Below are 17,860 nucleotides of genomic sequence, written 5' to 3'. Positions count from 1 at the left end.
AACAACCGGCAGTTCCAAGAACTTACCTCCTCACTCCCCTTGGTTCATCTATATAATAAATACCCAGTGGTCGTAATGCTGTAACGACTAAAGACCGGTCACCAGGAAGTGCATTGATGGGTCCCACGGCACCAGCGGGACTTGATGCTGGGTCCGTGGTGCTGGCAGGTCTGTGTCTCACGTGTTTTCACGCGCTGGGCCTCCAGTTTATAAATAATTTGCATGCTGCTTCAGTTCTGCGTTTGGAGGGCCTCTAGTTTATAAATAATTTGCATGCTGCTTCGGTTCTGTGTTTGGAGGGTGAACTAAAAATCTATTTACCAAAGTGATTAATAGCCACCCCCACCCAGTTGATATATACATAAAAAATTTATTTTCTGCGAATATTTTGTTCGCTTGAAAGATCAGGCATATTAGAACGGGTGAGAAAATCTGCTTTTTGTGATGTATTCAATGAATCTTTGAAGTAGGAGGACGTTAAAGACCTCAAGTTTATCCCTTCATTCTAAATACAGGGGCTGGGAGGACTGAGAGCTGAAACCCCGGGAACTCCTTCTATATTCTCAAACGGAAGTTCCTCTGACATTTGAAAGTATTATTTTCTCCTAAGATAGTCCAATTCCTATTTTAGCCAAGAAAAACAAAACAAAACAGAAATGTCAAATATAATGGAATGGCCTTTTTCCCTGAGTCTTGTTCATTAGGGAAAATGTGTAGTTGAAAATTTCATAAATTAAGTGTTAAAAAGTTTAATATACATACTGCTAATTATTTGTTTTGTTTTGTATGTCTCTTCCATGTTGTGGACTGACTAGGATAGTTCTTTCATTTCCTGTGGGTATGGAATCTAACCATTAAAAATTATATACACTTGGATTACCCCCCCCTACTTTAATGAATAGATTGCTCAGCCCTTTTACTAAGAAATAATGTGTTCTTGGGGTGTGGGTCCTGCCTGTGCCACCATTAACACACTGTATTATCCCTCTCCTTCTATGCCTCAGTTTTCTCCTTGCTGTAAAGAGTAAGAGACACTGCCTCTAAGATCCCTTTCCCTTGGACCATACAGAGTTGTGAGACTCAGTCACAATATACTTCCCTTGGGTCTTTGGCACAGTGCTGGGCACACTCTCAGGGGCTTAAATTGATTTCTCTCAATATCCACATGCCAGTGAGGCTTTTTGAGTTGCCAGATAGTATTATTCTCTGGGGAAGAAAAATTCAAATCCTTGTTCCCCTGCCTCCAGGTGTGCTGTTGGAAAAAGTCCACATTCTTTAAAAAGGCCTGTAAGACCCACCGGACATAATTTCTGAGGACCTTTCCTGACTCACCTCTGGTCAGTTTCCCCTTTCCTTCCACCTTCCGTATTTAATGTTCTTGGTTCCCACTTCAGCTCTGTCATCTGCCTTCTCCCTGTCCCAATAACGCTCTTGTCCCCCGCTTTGGCCTGGCTGAGTCCTAGGGATGCTCTCCATTTCCACTCGGATGTTGCTTCTGGAAAGCATTTCCTGAATGCTTTGCGCCCCAGAGACAGGTCCAGGTGCTTGTCTCCCGTGACCTCGCGGCTCTCTGTACTCTTTTCTCACAAGTTTTAGCCTTAAGAATGCAGGTGTCACCTGCATTTACTTATTTATTTCCATTTTATTTGTCAAGACAGCCTTTGTTTCTTACTATTGTAGAGGATGTGGGACAGGGGTTTGGTAAATATCCATGACATGAATAAATGAAGGAATGAATGCAAGTAGAAGATGCTTGTAAGTCCTAACCGTCCCAAAGATCTCTCTCTCCATAGCCCATCTAGCCATGGGGTTCCACAGCCTTCTCTAGGCTGAATTTCCTGCACTGGGTCAATAGTGGGTGGTCAACTAAGACAAGGGCACCAACTCCAGAATGGCCCAGATCGCCATCCTGGGCACCACTTCCTAAACTCTTCTATTAAATGCTGCTTGTATTGTGCCACTGCAATAATCTTATTGTCTCTCTGTTTCCAATCGTTTTTTATTTTATTTTTTTCTCTGGCTGGCATAAAATGTCCTCTGTAATCACAGCTCATACAACCCACTCAACAATTCTCTTTTCCTATTCAGTTAGTACCATATACTTCAAACATTACAACAGAATGCTGTCTCATCCACGTTAGTGGTTATTCCCACTTCTCTATACTTAGAAATGTTTATTTGTTCCACATGAAATGTTCCCATCCCCTTTCACCCATCCCAACCCTACTTGCTCTTCAGAAAGCACCGTGAACCTTTGTTAGGTCATTTTAATTGAGAAGCTTATTAGACTCACTAGTTGGCATCAAAAGCATCTCTATGTCTGGGGTCTGAAACACGTGTTGTTGTTGTTCAAATTCATCCCACAGAACTTTTCTGTTTGATCCACATTACACTTTTTAAGAGATTAGTTACCAACAGTTATAAAGAAGAGAGTTTGCACAAAAGTAAAGATTTGGAAGCATCGCTTGAAAAACATCAGAATATCTGAAGACAGCGGTGGGACCAAACTTCCACAGATCAATGTTCATTTGATGCTGAGGAGCACCTTCTGCCCTTAGATGGTCTGTGACCTCTTCAGTTACCATTGTCTTCACATCGCCCTAATTACCCAGGAATGGTGGTTGCATAGCCCCTATATCAGTGGTTCTCAACCTTCCTAATGCCGCGACCCTTTCATACAGTTCCTCATGTTGTGGTGACCCCCAATTTCATTGTTACAAATTGAACATAATTAAAGCATAGTGATTAATCACAAAAACAATATGTAATTATATGTGTGTTTTCCGATGGTCTTAGGCGACCCCTGGAAAGGGTCGTTTGTCCCCTAAAGGGGTCGCGACCCACAGATTGAGAACCGCTGCCCTATATGACTTTAAGGTCTCTAGACACACTAGCTTGAGAGTGGTGTAAGATGATTACCTATTCAATGAAGGGCAGTATTCAATATCAATTTCCCCCACCATAAGTTTATTTTTTTCACTGCGCTTTTTTTTCTCTTAACATTATTCACAGGACACTAGTACTAAAAGAATTCATGGTCTTCGTCTTTCCTGTACCGAGCATTCACACATCCTTGGTGGCCGCTGAGATAACAGGGAGGTACAGACAGAAAGATTTCAAAAGGCTTCAAGCTACCACTTAACAACATATGCTCCCTTGAAAATACAGGAATTTATAAAAAATGCCAACTGTGGGAATTTTAATTTTCTATTATAAATCATCTTCTCTCTTTTATGTTTTTGACAGCTGGAAGCTGACACACATAATTATTTCTTGTTAGATATGGAATAAAAAGGCCTAGGAGATATTGTTTAGGCTGTTCAGGGTGTGGGGATGGTAGAGGGCATGAGACTGCTGAGTAATGAAGGCTTTCTTGCGTAATAGCAATATTTTTGTTCAGACTGCATGACAATTATTAGTTATTAGTTATATTTAATCATACAGTTCTAGTCTATCTGTGCACAATTTGGAGAGTACCTAGAATTCCCTCTATTATATTATTCCTTCAAATTTGATTTGTGAATACCTCCAAGAGCATTCAATGGACAGGGAACAGGACCTTGACTAAGAGGCAGAGAGGGGAACAAAGAAGCTACAAATACCATGCAGTTGGGAGAACTGATTTATTCTCTGGGCACCCAGGGTCAGGGAAATACATAGGAATTGAGAGGAAGAAGATTTAGATATAATATATCAACGCATTTTCAAACACATTAAGTCTCTGAAGATACTCTGGGTTTCGTCAGCAGTTAGTGAGCTCCCTGTCATGGAGAGGTTTGAGAAGACATGACATGGCTGTTTGTAGGTGAATGGGCACTAAAGCATCAAACACTAGTGGGACTAGATCTTCGCACATCACTTCCAGACCATTCAGAGTTGTGTAAGACAATTTCATGCCTCTCACATTCTGACAAGAAATCCACTCATATCTCACATTTATAAAAAAAAATTTAAGTGGTTTACAAAAGGTGTTGTAGTTATGAACCATCTTTAATTTCTTTTTTAGACTTTCTCAAGTTTTAAAATAAGCACATAATTTCTTAAGAAGAAAAAAAAATGCAAATTTTAAAACGATACCCTCCCTTTCCCTTTGGGTTGCCTAAGGAAGCTTGCTAGCACTAATGCTTGAAGTTAGAAGAACATCACATATAAAACCGAATTTTTGGAATACTTAAAAGTTGCAAAAGAATAGATGAGGTACTTAACACAGCTTTAAAACCTAATTTAAATACCACTTTCTTTACACAGCGTGTCCTAATTATCTAAAACAAACAAACAAACAAACAAAAAAACCAGTATCTCTCCCTCCATAACTTCTTACAGCATGTCCTATGGCTACCACCTGTTTTACTCCATATGACCTGGATTAATTGTCACCATCTCCTGTGTGTTTATTCTGCTACTTAACTAGACTGTAAACTTTGGAAAAGTAAGTGCCCCATGACAGCAATTAGCAGAGCACTTAAAGTACTTGTAGGTATGTAATTTAAGTGCCTCTGGTGTGTGCATTGCCAATTTCCAAACAAAGATAACCTTGTCTCTCTGTAAGGTTCAGTTTGTTCATCTTTATAATATTATATATCTCGTTCAATCTATATATAAAAGCTTAAGCAACCATTATGACAGAACGACCCGAATGACCAGAATGACCAGTCGCTATGACATGCACTGACCACCAGGGGGCAGACGCTCAATGCAGGAGCTGCCCCCAGCCGGCAGGCTCCTATTGCTGATGCTGGCCAAGATCCTGGTTTCTCCCCGCAGCCGGCAGGCTCTGATCGCCCGATTGGGGCCAGGCCTCTGGGCTGGGACAGGGAACCAGGGTAGGGTAGCGGCAGACGTGGCCCCTTTCCTAGGGGGTCCAAGGGCCAGCTTTCTCCTTGGGGCCGGCGGCAAACCTCCTGGGTCTCTCCCTCCCAGCTGGCAGGCCCCGATTGGTCTGCCGCCCGCCTGTCATGGTGGCATTTGGCCCCTCCCCCTGCAGTAGCGATTGGCCCCTCCTCCTGGATGGCAGGTCCTTATCAGGGCCAGGCCCCAGGCTGGGATGGGGAACCGGGGGTGGGTGGCAGCGAATTCAGGCAGTGAGGAAAGGAGGAAGCAGAGAGGTAGGGAACCTCAAGGTGGTGGCACATGGGCAGCAAGGGAAGGAGGAGGTGGGAAGTTGGGGAACCTGATTGGCCCTGATCTCCGCCCAGGCCTAGGGATCCCACCCATGCACGGATATTGTGCACTGAGCCTCTAGTTATAAATAATAGCTAAATGATAGATATATTAAAGGCATTTGCATGAAGTCTTATGTAAATATTTGCATGTTTGTTTTCCAAACAAGGTACACTTAATGGTAAATCATTAATGGTAAATGTGTGCTTATGTACACATGTTTGTGTTTCCCCCCAATATCCAGAATAAAAAAAAAAAAATACAGTAACCAAAACCCAACACAATAATTAGAATGTTATTGGCATTGGCTTTTAGAATGAAGTATATTTCTTTCTAATTTTTTCTTACTTTTCTTGATCTAAAGTACTCATTTTTAGTTAAGGTCATGTTATTTCTGCACTTGTCATTTCCACTTTTTATGAGCACAAACCCACTAGTAGGAAAAGAGGACAAAAGACATATTCAAGTGCATATTGGAGACCTGGGTGGTTGCAGCTCTGAATGTGTATTTATATTTCCACTGTAGATCAAATACAAGTTTAAAAGATGTTCTGCAAATTTATGTTCGGGGGCACAATTATGGTCAATGGGCAGTTAGAAATGTCACTAATGTAGTTTCTACTAAACCATCTTTTATAATAAAATTATATAAAATGAAGGGGTTTGTGTTAGATTAGGGTTAAATGTCAATATTGGTCATTTCTTGGTGTGTTTCCATTTTCATAATCATCTGTCTCTAGATAGAATGTTTTAAACCAATCAAAGTCATCCAATTGTTTTCCTGAAGAAATATAGCAAATTCTATTGGTGCAGTTCAGTACAGTCAATTTCAACCTTCACTGCAGTGATACTTAAGATAACAATTGAAACTGATGAACAAAAATAGATCCAGAGACAAATGGCAGGAAGAGGGGGGTGGTTAGAGATCAACCAAAGGACTGATATGCATGCATATTAGGTAAGCAATGGACACAGACACTAGGGTGGTGGGGGCTTGCCCTCAGGGGTAGGAATGGCTGGTGGGGGCGGGGGTCAATGAAGGAGGAAAAGGAGATATATGTAAATCTTTAGACAATAAAAAAAAAAAAAGATAATTGACCAGTGTGGAGTACACAAGCCCAGAACTCTTGCCTCAAAGCTGGATTATTTCTGTGGTGCAATTTACAATTCAGAGCTTCCTAAGGAATCAGCCTTAGGCTAGACCACATCTGAACCTGTATTTACTACCCCTTCCTCTTTCCTAATCTGCTTCCCTCTCTGGTTCTTCACAGAGCACTCTTTTGACAAACTGCTTGCACACAAATCCCTGTTTCAGGTGCTTCCTCTAACACATAAAACCTAAGACAAATAACCTTAAAATTAGATGGACAGAACTAAATCATGTGCCTTGACAATAAATCTTTGATAATAATATCTATAGTAGGTAAGAATGTTTGGGATGGTCCGAATGGAAAAGTAATTGAGGTTTTTGCATTAGACCAGTGCTACTTAATCAGAAGCAAATTTGCTCAACAAGCAACATTAGGCAATGTCTGGAGACACTTTGGTTGTGAGAAATGGTTGTGAGAAGAGGGGAAGAAGGCAGCTGGCATCCAGTGAACAGGAGTGAGAAATGCTGCTAAATATTCCACAATGCAAATAATATTGGGTCTAAATTGTCCCTAGTGCTACTGTTCAGCATACCTGCAATAGATCCAACATACTTGTTAATTCTCGAAGTCACACTGCATTAGAACTTTTGTTTCCCTGACTCAATGGATTTTGATTAAAGCCCTATAATTTGGGAGTAAAAGAAAAAAAGAATCTACCCAGACATAGGTTGGGATACATGAAACAAAACACAATAAGATTTAATGGAACAAATAAAACTTTTCCTTTTGAGCAAATATTTAATTTTCTTCATTGAGGCAATTGCCCATTTCATCTTGCTCCACACCTTTCATCCCTAGGAACATTCTTGTGTGAAAAGGAGTAATTGGTATCTAGCTTGCTTTGAGTCATGTACCTAAAAGATCATTTTTGGGGGTGCATTTTGTTTTGTCTTGTATTTTGTTTTTATTTGCCTGCCCTAATAAAGTTAAAATATTTTGTTATAAATGCATTCATGTATCTGTGTGAATATCTTATATAATAAAATCCTAATAAGCAAATCGACCAAACAACAGAATGACTGGTCGCTATGATGTGCACTGACCACCAGGGGTCAGACGCTCAATGCAGGAGCTACCCCCTTATGGTCAGTGTGCTCCCACAGTGAGCGCAGCGGCAGTGGCGGGAGCCTCTCCCACCTCCATGGCAGCACTAAGGACCCCTCGGGGGATGTCTGACTGCCGGCTTAGGCCCGGGGGGAGTGGGCCTAAGTTGGCAGTCGGATATCCCCCAAGGGATTCTGGACTGCGAGAGGACAAGGGCCGGGCTAAGGGACCTCCCCCGCAACCCCCTTCCCAGGGCACGAATGTTGTGCACTGGGCCTCTAGTATATAAACAAATGAATATACCCACTAATATATATTTGTCATTTTCTATAATATTTAGAGTTATTAAATATATAATGTTCTCAAGGAAATTGAATCTTCATTTTTGGCAAGGAAATTTAAGTTTAAAATTCTATCTTATGACTCTAGGATTGACACAACTTTTGTCTATGCCCTTCATAAGCCAGGGCATACTGACCACATGCCCAAAAAGCAACAATTTGATATGATTGCTGTCACCCTTCTGTGACTAGGCTTAGTCTCATAGTGTTTAAAATATACCACTCAGTTCATCCCATCTGCAGGGACAGTGCGAAAGGGTTGATTCCCTTCTGGGTTGGTTCTGAATCCGTCTGGTGCTCCAGTGTAATGACTTTCCTTAGGTTATCTAAACATCACTTGAAGGTAGTGCTGGTCTACCAGCAACTATCAGCTTTCTTGTGGGGCCACAAAGAATCCAGGGAAGTCTTGGCTTATGGGAAATGGGGCACTGTAGAGGCAGCTTAGGCAAATTTAATCTGTGAAAACGCAAGTTTACACAAATGCTGAATAATGGACAGATTTTAGAAAATAAGTCTTCATTTTGTGAATTTCATGAAGTTTCTTTAAATTGCATTAGCCAAGTACATTTACAATATAACTTAATTTCTCAAAAAAAAATCATACAGAGATTCCAGGAAATGGTTCTTTTCAGCACTAAAATTATAAATCACAGACAGTGTTGGGAGAGAGCTTATCGATCACACAGTTTAAGTTCTAACCTTTTCAGCTCTGAGGAGAAGTGCTTAAAGAGGTGTGGTACCTAACAGTCCAGATCCCTTTGACCTCACTGTAGCTTTGAGTTGACAGCTTCCATTTGATAAAGAGAGGCTTGGGCAGGGCGATTGCTGACCCTCCTGTACAGAGCTTCCCTTCCTTGGGAGGATTTACACAGCCATTGTTGACTTTGGGAATCACAACTCCCTAAAGACTCTTCCACAACTATTGAATCTGCCATTACCCTCAATGCCCAAATTATCAGTCTTCCTGGGGAGATAATCAGTCACCCTAATGGTTCAATAAGTGCTTGTTAAATTGCATTGAACCAGGTTTGTTCACCCATCCATCCAACTGTGCTAGACTCTGGGGATGCCATGGTGAAATATATAGAGTTTGAAGTAGACCGGGTCCTCTCTTGATAGTTTGTTGGTGGCACAATTTTAATGTGAAGTCTGGAAAAGGCCTTAGCACTCCAAACACTTCCCACATCTCCTCTCTGAAGTTTGAAACTTTTTACAAAGTAATGGGCAGCCATTACTTTGAAGTGATGAGTTCTCTGGGAAACTGAGTTGTTTTAAGCATTTAACTGGAATCATGGAGAGTGAGGATTGATTCAAGCAGCAGGCTAAAGTGCTGGTTCGATATCCATTATCCATTGGGTCTCAATGGTGCTTGTCTGCCTTATAGTCCTTCTTCCCTCTTTTTAGAAACACACCCCATCTGCTTGGTTATAGGGATTGCCCAGAACCTAGTCTAAGTCAAATGGAATAACCCTACACTTTGACCTTATTTATTGATCCAAGGTTAGGCTCATTAACCATGTTGTACCAACCAAAGCATTTCCTAATATTGTTCCACTTCTTACTCAATGAGCCATTCTTCTAATAAATTCCTAATTTCTCTGAAATATATTTTGAGTTAGGGTCTTGACACTTATCTTCAAGTGGGTTCATGCTAATACAACGTCTAAGATCCTTGAGACTGTAATTCTGTGTGGATGACGCATCACATAAGTCACGCTGAGATAAATAATTTTCTTATGTATCTTTGGCCTTTCTTTTTAAATCCCTAATTTTACTATTATGTGCCACAAATCTGTGGCTTTATAATAAAACCAAACATAAAAACAAACTCTTTGCCCTGAACACTTACAAAGACACAAATTCTGTGGGGTTTTTTCCCCTGAATTTAAAATTAGTTTATAATTTCTGAGGAGCTCAACTAGCCCTGTTAACAAGCCAGTCAAAGAATCCACCTCTAACATTCCTCAATGCAAAAATAATGAAAAAGAGACAAAGACAGACAGAGACAGAGACAAAGAGGAACAAAAGAGAATGTAGCTCAAAGAAAAACCAATAATAGTGATCAAGGTCAGCTGATGCAGCCAAATAGTTGTCCTCAAGTTTATGAGAAAATGAACTGGAGTGAGTGCGAGTGTGAACAAACCTATATTATTAGCAAATTCCAGTTGCTATTCTACCCCAGCCTTTAAAACAAACAAACAAACAAAGGAGGAGATTTCATTGTATATTTTTAGAGGATTCAGATGCCATCTGTTTCTGGAAGGGTTTTTGAAAAAATAAAAAAGGTTTTCTAAAAATGTACCAACGTTTTTGCTTCACTTGTCTTTCCTAACTGACTCTGAGAGATTGAGGTGAGGAGCAGGGAAGGGGAAGTGGAAGAGTTTGGGTTGACTGATAGGGACAAAATTGAGGGTGACTTCTGGGAACTACCAGAAGATGCAGATATGTGGTCTGTGTTCACAGCCATTCAAACCCTCGGGGAATGGGCATTCTTGATGAGAGGCACAAAAGCCCTGGTTCTCTGTTGGGTCAGCCTTCAGGCAAATGTTCATACATTTTTGTGGAGAAGGTGGCTCTGTCATTCTCCCAATGAACTCTATTACCTACTCACTGAATCATGAAGGCTCTTACATATTTTTTTAAAAGTCATTTTTGGAGGAAGAAGGAGTATATTAGACATGAATAGTTGGTTAGATAGAATAATTTCCCATTCCTCCTTCCTCAGAAAGCCACAAAAGTTGCCCTCATGCCTAGAGGAAGATGAACTCATTCGGAGTCCCAAGGGTAGCGTTGGTTGGCAAGGGGAAAGTAATGCTCTTAAAACTGTGCTCAATCTAGAATTTGGAATTTAACCTCATCCAGGAAGGCTGAAGGGAAGATCATTTACTTCACAATTATAAAAGAGATTATTTTCATTTCTAATTTTTGGATGAATAAGGAATATGAATAAGGAAGCAGGGAGTCTGAGTTATTACAGTCAGCCACAGATGCGACCAGCCTGTGGATTAAGCCAATTCTATAATTGGCAGAATGGAGAAACTGATCCCTAAGAATGCTACTGAGCTGTGGAGTTGACATACATGACTCCTGCCATAATACAGGACTTATTATATTTAAAATCTCATTTCCATAATATTAGAGGAAGTTAAATAAGGCATTTCTGATACTTATATCCAAAATCTCCCTAAATTGGAAAAGAAATTACATTTGAATACTAAAAAATAATTCCTTATTTTCTACAATTAAATTTTAGTGTGGGGAAAAGAAAGTGAAAGCACATACAAGGACTCAGGATGACAAAAGGGAGGACAGGAAAGGGAGAATTGGAAGATCACAGAAACTAGAGACCAGCAGAGCTCAAAGAAAACCCTACTAAATTCACAATTTCCCCAGGAGCTGTTTTAAAGCCAGCTAACTTTAGACCAGAAGGCTGCCTCTTTTATTCAATAATTTTCTTTTTAAAATCCCTGCCATATGCTTAGAGTAGTCAAAATCATGGGGATAGAAAGTAGAATGGTGGTTGCTAGAGGCTGAGGGAAAATAGAGAAATGTGGAGTTATTGTTTAATGGGTATAGTTACAGTTTTACAAGATGAAAAGAGTTTTGGGGATAGATGGTACATAATAAATGTACTTAATACCAATGAACTGTATGTTTAAAATTAAGATAGTAAATGTGATGTTATGTGTATTTTACCACAATAAAAACATTAGAAAAAATTTCTACCTACCATATACTAAGTTACTAGAAATACAAAAATTAAAATACCCACCTACCTACTTATAAATGTTCAATATTAAAATATCCATAGTAATATTTAAAATTTTAAATAGTTTCTTGTACTTACATTACATCATTTCATCCTTATAATGACCCTGTGGACATGCGGGCATGCATATATTTCCCCACTTTATAAAAGGCATAGGAGACTTTATTCCCTGTAGTCTTTTGTTGTTGTTAATCCTCACACAAGGGTATTTTCAATTTTTTTTTTTTTTAGAGACAGTGGAAGGGATGAGGAGAGACAGAGAGAGTGAAACATTGATGTGAAAGAGACATTGACTGGTTGCTTATCACATGCACCCAAATGAGGTACGTGCCCTTGACTGGAATTGAACCCAGGACCCTTCATTCCACTGGGCCAATGCTCTATCCATTGAGCCAAACCAGCTAGGGCCCTGTAGTCTTATAAAAGCAAATTGTGAAGTTAAGGTTTCAATACCAGTCCGTTGGATTCTTATCAATCCAACCTTGTTTCTTATATTGTACTACGCTCATGGGAGAATTAGAAGTTAAAATTCACCATCCCCAACCACCTATTGTTGTAGAGGAAATTTTTAGATAATATAGTGATAATAGGACTCTCCCAAGGCCCAAAACTCTGAACACTAGGAGAGGGACAGATGCTTTGATAGAACAAAGTTGTCTGTTTGTCAGATGGCTAGACATTATTTAACATATGATCTGTAGCCACAAACTGAAAGAGAAAATGGCTTAAATCAAAATTTAATCTATTAACTCCACATTCTAATGACTTAGAACTGAATCAACTGAATAAAAACTAGCATATTCTACTGCCTGGAAAAGGTCCAGAACAGATCCTTTGCTTCACGAAGGTGCCCCATATTTTCTTAGAGTACAGATAAAAGACAATTTGAATCACAATTTCTGAGAGTTGTTAGTGTACTAAGTATCTGTGGATGAGCTGTGCTGGTTGCAAAGAGTGTCAGGGAGCTATAATAATTGCAACACAATTAGCTAAATATTCATGGAAGGGCAAGAAAAGGAGTTGGATAGTGAAGTATGAAGTGGGCAAAGATATTGTGGATCATCATTAGTGAATCATCATCATTTGTAATTTCCTTTTCTTACATGACTACATTTACCTGTTATGTCCCAGGTAAAACTTTTCTATGGCTGATCATGGTCCATAGGTTTATTTCAAAGCAACTTGACATGCCATCTACATACCCTTATGATCTGGCTGATGTCACACTTTCTATAGATTCTTACCATCTCCTTCTAGCATTGTGTTTACATCCCTAAATTTACTGGATCTCTTATATCTCCAAGATTTCATTATTTCTGCCTTATCTGGCTGAAATTTTCTCTTGGAAATATTAACTTCTAATATGCTTTCAATTTTTATCCATTGAGATCATAGTAGATACCCTAATTCTGGATTTCCCTGTTGCCAACTATATCAAAGCCATTCTAATAATCATATTTTGAATTCATTATCAGTATGGATAGCTTATGAAGAGAGGATTGTATGTTGATCACTGTTTTATCTCCAATACCAGATACATCACAGTCACTAGAACTAGATAATTGTTTATTGAATGAATGTGGAAAGACTTTATACAGTCTTCTAAATGTTTAGGGACTCACCTGCTGATGAATAGCTTGGCTGTCAGAAGGAGTTTCCTAGACTAGGTAATAGGTTAGAGCTCATATCATTCAAGGAATATTCTTGCATTAGAAGTCCATGATTCAATGCATTATTAATGAAACATTAAGTTACATATACCTTATAGTTAGAAATGGCAGAGGTAAAATCTACTTCCTAATCCTCACAAAGATGAAATAGTTGAATGGATGAAACAAAAAAGGATAAAAGACTGGGGAATGAGAAATAACTACAAGGTTTTAGAAGCAGAAAGCAAATGAACAAGTGAAAACTGACAGCAGAACCAAGAAACCTGAATGCTGTGCTTGAAGTGGGAAAGCCAAGATGAAGCCTTATGTACATAGCTCAATCCCTAGAAGACTTGGAGGAAATAAGAACCTTGGCAGTGGGGATTAACGTGGGACTAAAGGATTATTTGAAGATCTCTTTAGGAAGGAGTGAGGTCCACAGGTATTCTACCCTGCTCTGTATAGTCACATGGCTGACTTTCCTCAACCTGAGTTGATAACTAGAAGTGTATCCTTTCTTTTTTTGGCAAAATTCCAGCATCAGATTCCATATTAATACAGAGAAAAGAAGGAAGTGGGGGTGCAGAGGTTGTTCCATGTATCCCCAATTAGAACCATAGGCAAAGATCATAATATATTGAAATAATTATATTTTCACAAACTTCTAACTAACATGCTCCATATATTAAGGAAAAGTAGTGTTTGATTTCATATAATTTAAGAAATATGGACAGTAGTGTCAAATCTAAGTCTTCCCAAGCATTAACTTTGTTTAAACATTGTAAAATAATTGTTTGAATGTCAATAAAAAAGAAAAACACAACTTAAAAAAAAAGAAGTGTATCCTTTAGAGAGAGTGAAATAGAGTGTCTAAATTTGGAATTCTAGACACAGTTGAGGGTGGAATCCATTTTTTTAAAATATAAAAATAAAAAGTATTCAGTGAAAGCTTCACAGTGAAAGTTGAACTGCCCTATTGCAGTTTTCTCCTACATGATTCCCAGAAAGTTAGCATCCAGCTTATACCCTAACAAATAGGAATTCTGCTATAGTTCTTATTTAGAATGTCTCAGCAACTGGAGCTAAAAGACCCAAAGATGCAGATATTAAGGATTCCCAAAAGATACAACCCATTCAGATAATGTTAGAGTTAGGGCCATTGAATAGTTCCAATCACATGCACAGGATTTCTGATCAACTCTTTTATTCTTCACTATTTAATGTGTGGGGGAAAAAAAGGATTACTAGACATTTGAAGCAAGCATTGGATATGGAAAAAAAGACCAAAACCAAATAAACAAACAACTGTTCTAAACTCCAATTTCTTTAGTTTTATGTACCCTGAATAGTTTCTATCATCAATATCTTCAAAAAGATAAGTAGATATATTACATTTGTGATACAAGAACAAAAGGCTACATAAACATGTGTAGAACATACTTGAGCTCTTGATAATAGAAAAAAATTAAAATACTAGATTATTTAGAATATAAAGTTATGGAAATCATATAGAAAGCAAGGCAGAATAAAAGTGATGAAGAAAAGAAGGTAAATGACTGGAAAATTAGAGAACCAGTTCAGGAAGTGCAATGCCTAAATAATAGGAGACAAGAGTAAATGGGGGGAGGATATCATCAATGATATAATTCCATGTTTTTTTCCAGAATTAACATACATGATTATACAGAAAATAAAGACCAAAAATCATTACTGTAAATTTGAAGACACAAGTGGTAAAAAGAAAGTTCTAGAAGCTTCCAGATAAGGGGAAAATATTCATATGAAAAATTAGGAAAAATGGCTTAAGATATATCTCCATAATAGCAATTCCAGATGCTAGAATACAATAAATATCCTTCAAGCTCTGAAGAATTTTTTTTCCAAATAGAACTGCATATTCAGAAAGATTGTCAAGAAATTTTCAGTGTAACCACCCCCCCCAAAAAAAAAAAAAGTTACCTGCAATGCACTTTATTAAAAAAGAAAAAAGATCGGGGGGAAGGGGGAGACGGGGATGAGGGAAGAGACTGGACAAAAATTGTACATCTATGGATAATGACAGTGGGGGGGGGTAAGGGCATAGGGTGGGTGGGAACCAGGTGGAAGGGAGCTATGATGGGGTGGGGGAGAGGAACAACTGTAATAATCTGAACAATAAAGATTTATTAATTTAAAAAAAGAAAAAGAAAGCTATTGGAAAACATGCTGTATAAATGAGAGAAAACCGAGAACCAAGACAAAATGTGAGATGGAACTAGCAAAAGTGGCAGGTAAGAAATTCCTTGTGGTGATGTTAAAAGAAGTTTGCATAATGGCAGTTATTCAACTGTTTTAAAGAGCTACTTTCAAGACTGGAAGTGGTTGGAAGAGAACTATTACTTTAAGAAAAGGAAATTGATAAAAATTTAATTTCCTTGATGATATTAAAGAGAAGATTTACCCAGTTGCTGAAGAATTTGGAATTGGACTAATGATAAGTACTTAGAAAACCAAGCAAGTGAAAAGAGAGAAGGATGAAGAGGATGAGAAGGAAGAGGTAGTAAATGACTAAGAGCAGACATAAAACAAACAAACAAAACTCTTACACAACAAAGGACAACTAGCCATGTTCTATACTATATGTCTCAGCTGTGAACAGTATTAATGCGGTAAAATAAATTTCAATAATACATATTGACCTATTTAATGTTACAACTATGATGGAAGGGTGTGCGACCTGGGCAGGCGGTATGGTGGTAAAAAGATCCATTCTTATCTTCCATAATGAAAAGTCACTAGACAATTTTTTTTAAAAGCAATATAAGGTTGTCATTTAGAGGTTTTAATGTAAATTCTAAATTTAGCAATTTAGAGAGTTGAAAATGTTTGCTCTGGGAGCAGATAATGGAGTTGGCAAGAGCATACTATCACTGTGAGGTCAACTGGTATTATTAGGAGGACACTAGCTGCTATAACATACCAACCCCAGGATTTACAATGGCCTCAAACACAGAACAAGTTTATTTCTCACTCACTTAATAGCCCAAGGTGGGTGTTCAGCATGGTTTAGATGGCTTTGACATGAGCTCAACTAGGAAGAAGTTCTACCTTTTTCAAACTTGAGTGAAGTTTATCACCATCCCAGTCTGTTGAGAACAAGGAGCATGGAAGAGCACACACACACACACACACTTGGGAGGTTCCGAAGGTCGAACCTCAGAGTCACACCACCCTGCCCCAAATGCACTGATAGCACAGGGCCACATGGCTACTCCTAACCGCCACAGAGGTTGGGAAATAGAACCCAGCTGTGCATCAAAACAGGAGGTCCCAAATGTTGGTGAACAGTCAGAGTTTTGGCAACAATTTTTTAAGACTATTTAATTATTTAAACTAAGTCTACATACAGCTTGTTGCTGCAATTGCCTTTTTGTTCTAAAGGGATAAAAATAAACAGACCAGAGGAAGTGAATAAAATTAACAGGGGTTCGATTATGATCTATTTACCTGATATTTTTAAATTATAAAATTTTGTTGAAGGTACAAAATACTGCTTATCTGGAGCCATTGCACTCCATGCCCCCGACAGGGGAAAGTCCAACAGCCCTTCTAATGAAGAGAGGCTGGAAATCCAACAGCATGATTCTAACGTAATGGCAGAGAAGCTAGTATTGTCCCTATTTTACAGATGAGGCAACTGAATTCTTGAGTTACTAAGTGAGAGACATGAAGTGTGTCATTCATTCAACAATATTTATTAAAGCATCTACCACTACCATGGGCCACTCATCATCTATGTGCAGCAGATAGAGAAACAACCCAGACACGCCCGCCACTCACAGAGTTTTAATCCTAGGCAGGCTGCCCAGTGGCAGAGAGAACACTCTAGTTCAGGTCTGAAGCCAGGGGGCTCAGAAGATCCCAGCAGCTCCTGCCAGGCCTCTCTAGCTATTATGCTTGTCACATACCACCTCTCATTAGTTGCACTGAAATAAACTCTCTACAGCTACTCCTTCTGAGGGCTTTTCCTATTTATGGAGTCAACAAAAGATGAAAATTCTCTTGGGGAAAATCTCTGTGAGTCAAAATCACACCTTTCCCTCCTCCCCTCCCCGGGCTTAACAGCTTTTGACAGATGCTTCAGACCAGTGTGGAAAAGACATGAACACTCCCTTTCTGGGTCTCCCCTGTTTTATCCCAGCTATTAGAGGCACTATGACAGCACCTTTCCTGGCTGCCTCAAACACTTGTTAGGCATGCTCTTCTATTCCGACAGACTTGGGCTGTCTAATCTCCTGAATTGTGATGTAAGATAGTCACCCAGTTGCCTGAAAATTAACAATCATCTCTGCTTCCTACATGCCCCACTTGCACTTAAATGATGTATGCTTTGTTGGTGCTAGGTTTAATGAATGAGCATGTTTGTAGAAGAGCTTTAAATCTGTACTGAACATGACAAGTGTTGCAAGAAATACGGAGATTCTAGAGAGCTGTTCTCAAGGGATAACCATGCAATTAATTGTCCAAACTGGAATATGTTGAGAATGAGAGGTGATGCTGTTAACATCAATGATGTTGAGACAACAGGGAGAAGTGGCACTCTGGACAAAAAGGATATGTGAGCCTTAAAGACTGACTTCACTTTCCTTGTCCATCAGTGGATAAATGGAGAAACAAAAGGTGGTATATACACCAATGGAATAGTATTGTCTTAAAAGGAGGAAATTCTGACATGCTACAAAAGGATGTCAGAGGACACTTGCTAAG

The sequence above is a fragment of the Myotis lucifugus genome, unplaced genomic scaffold (genome assembly GCF_000147115.1).
Source record: "Myotis lucifugus unplaced genomic scaffold, Myoluc2.0 scaffold_44, whole genome shotgun sequence".
In the NCBI taxonomy this organism is placed as follows: domain Eukaryota; kingdom Metazoa; phylum Chordata; class Mammalia; order Chiroptera; family Vespertilionidae; genus Myotis; species Myotis lucifugus.
The sequence above is the reverse complement of the archived record's forward strand: the minus strand, read 5'-3'. Positions refer to the sequence as shown.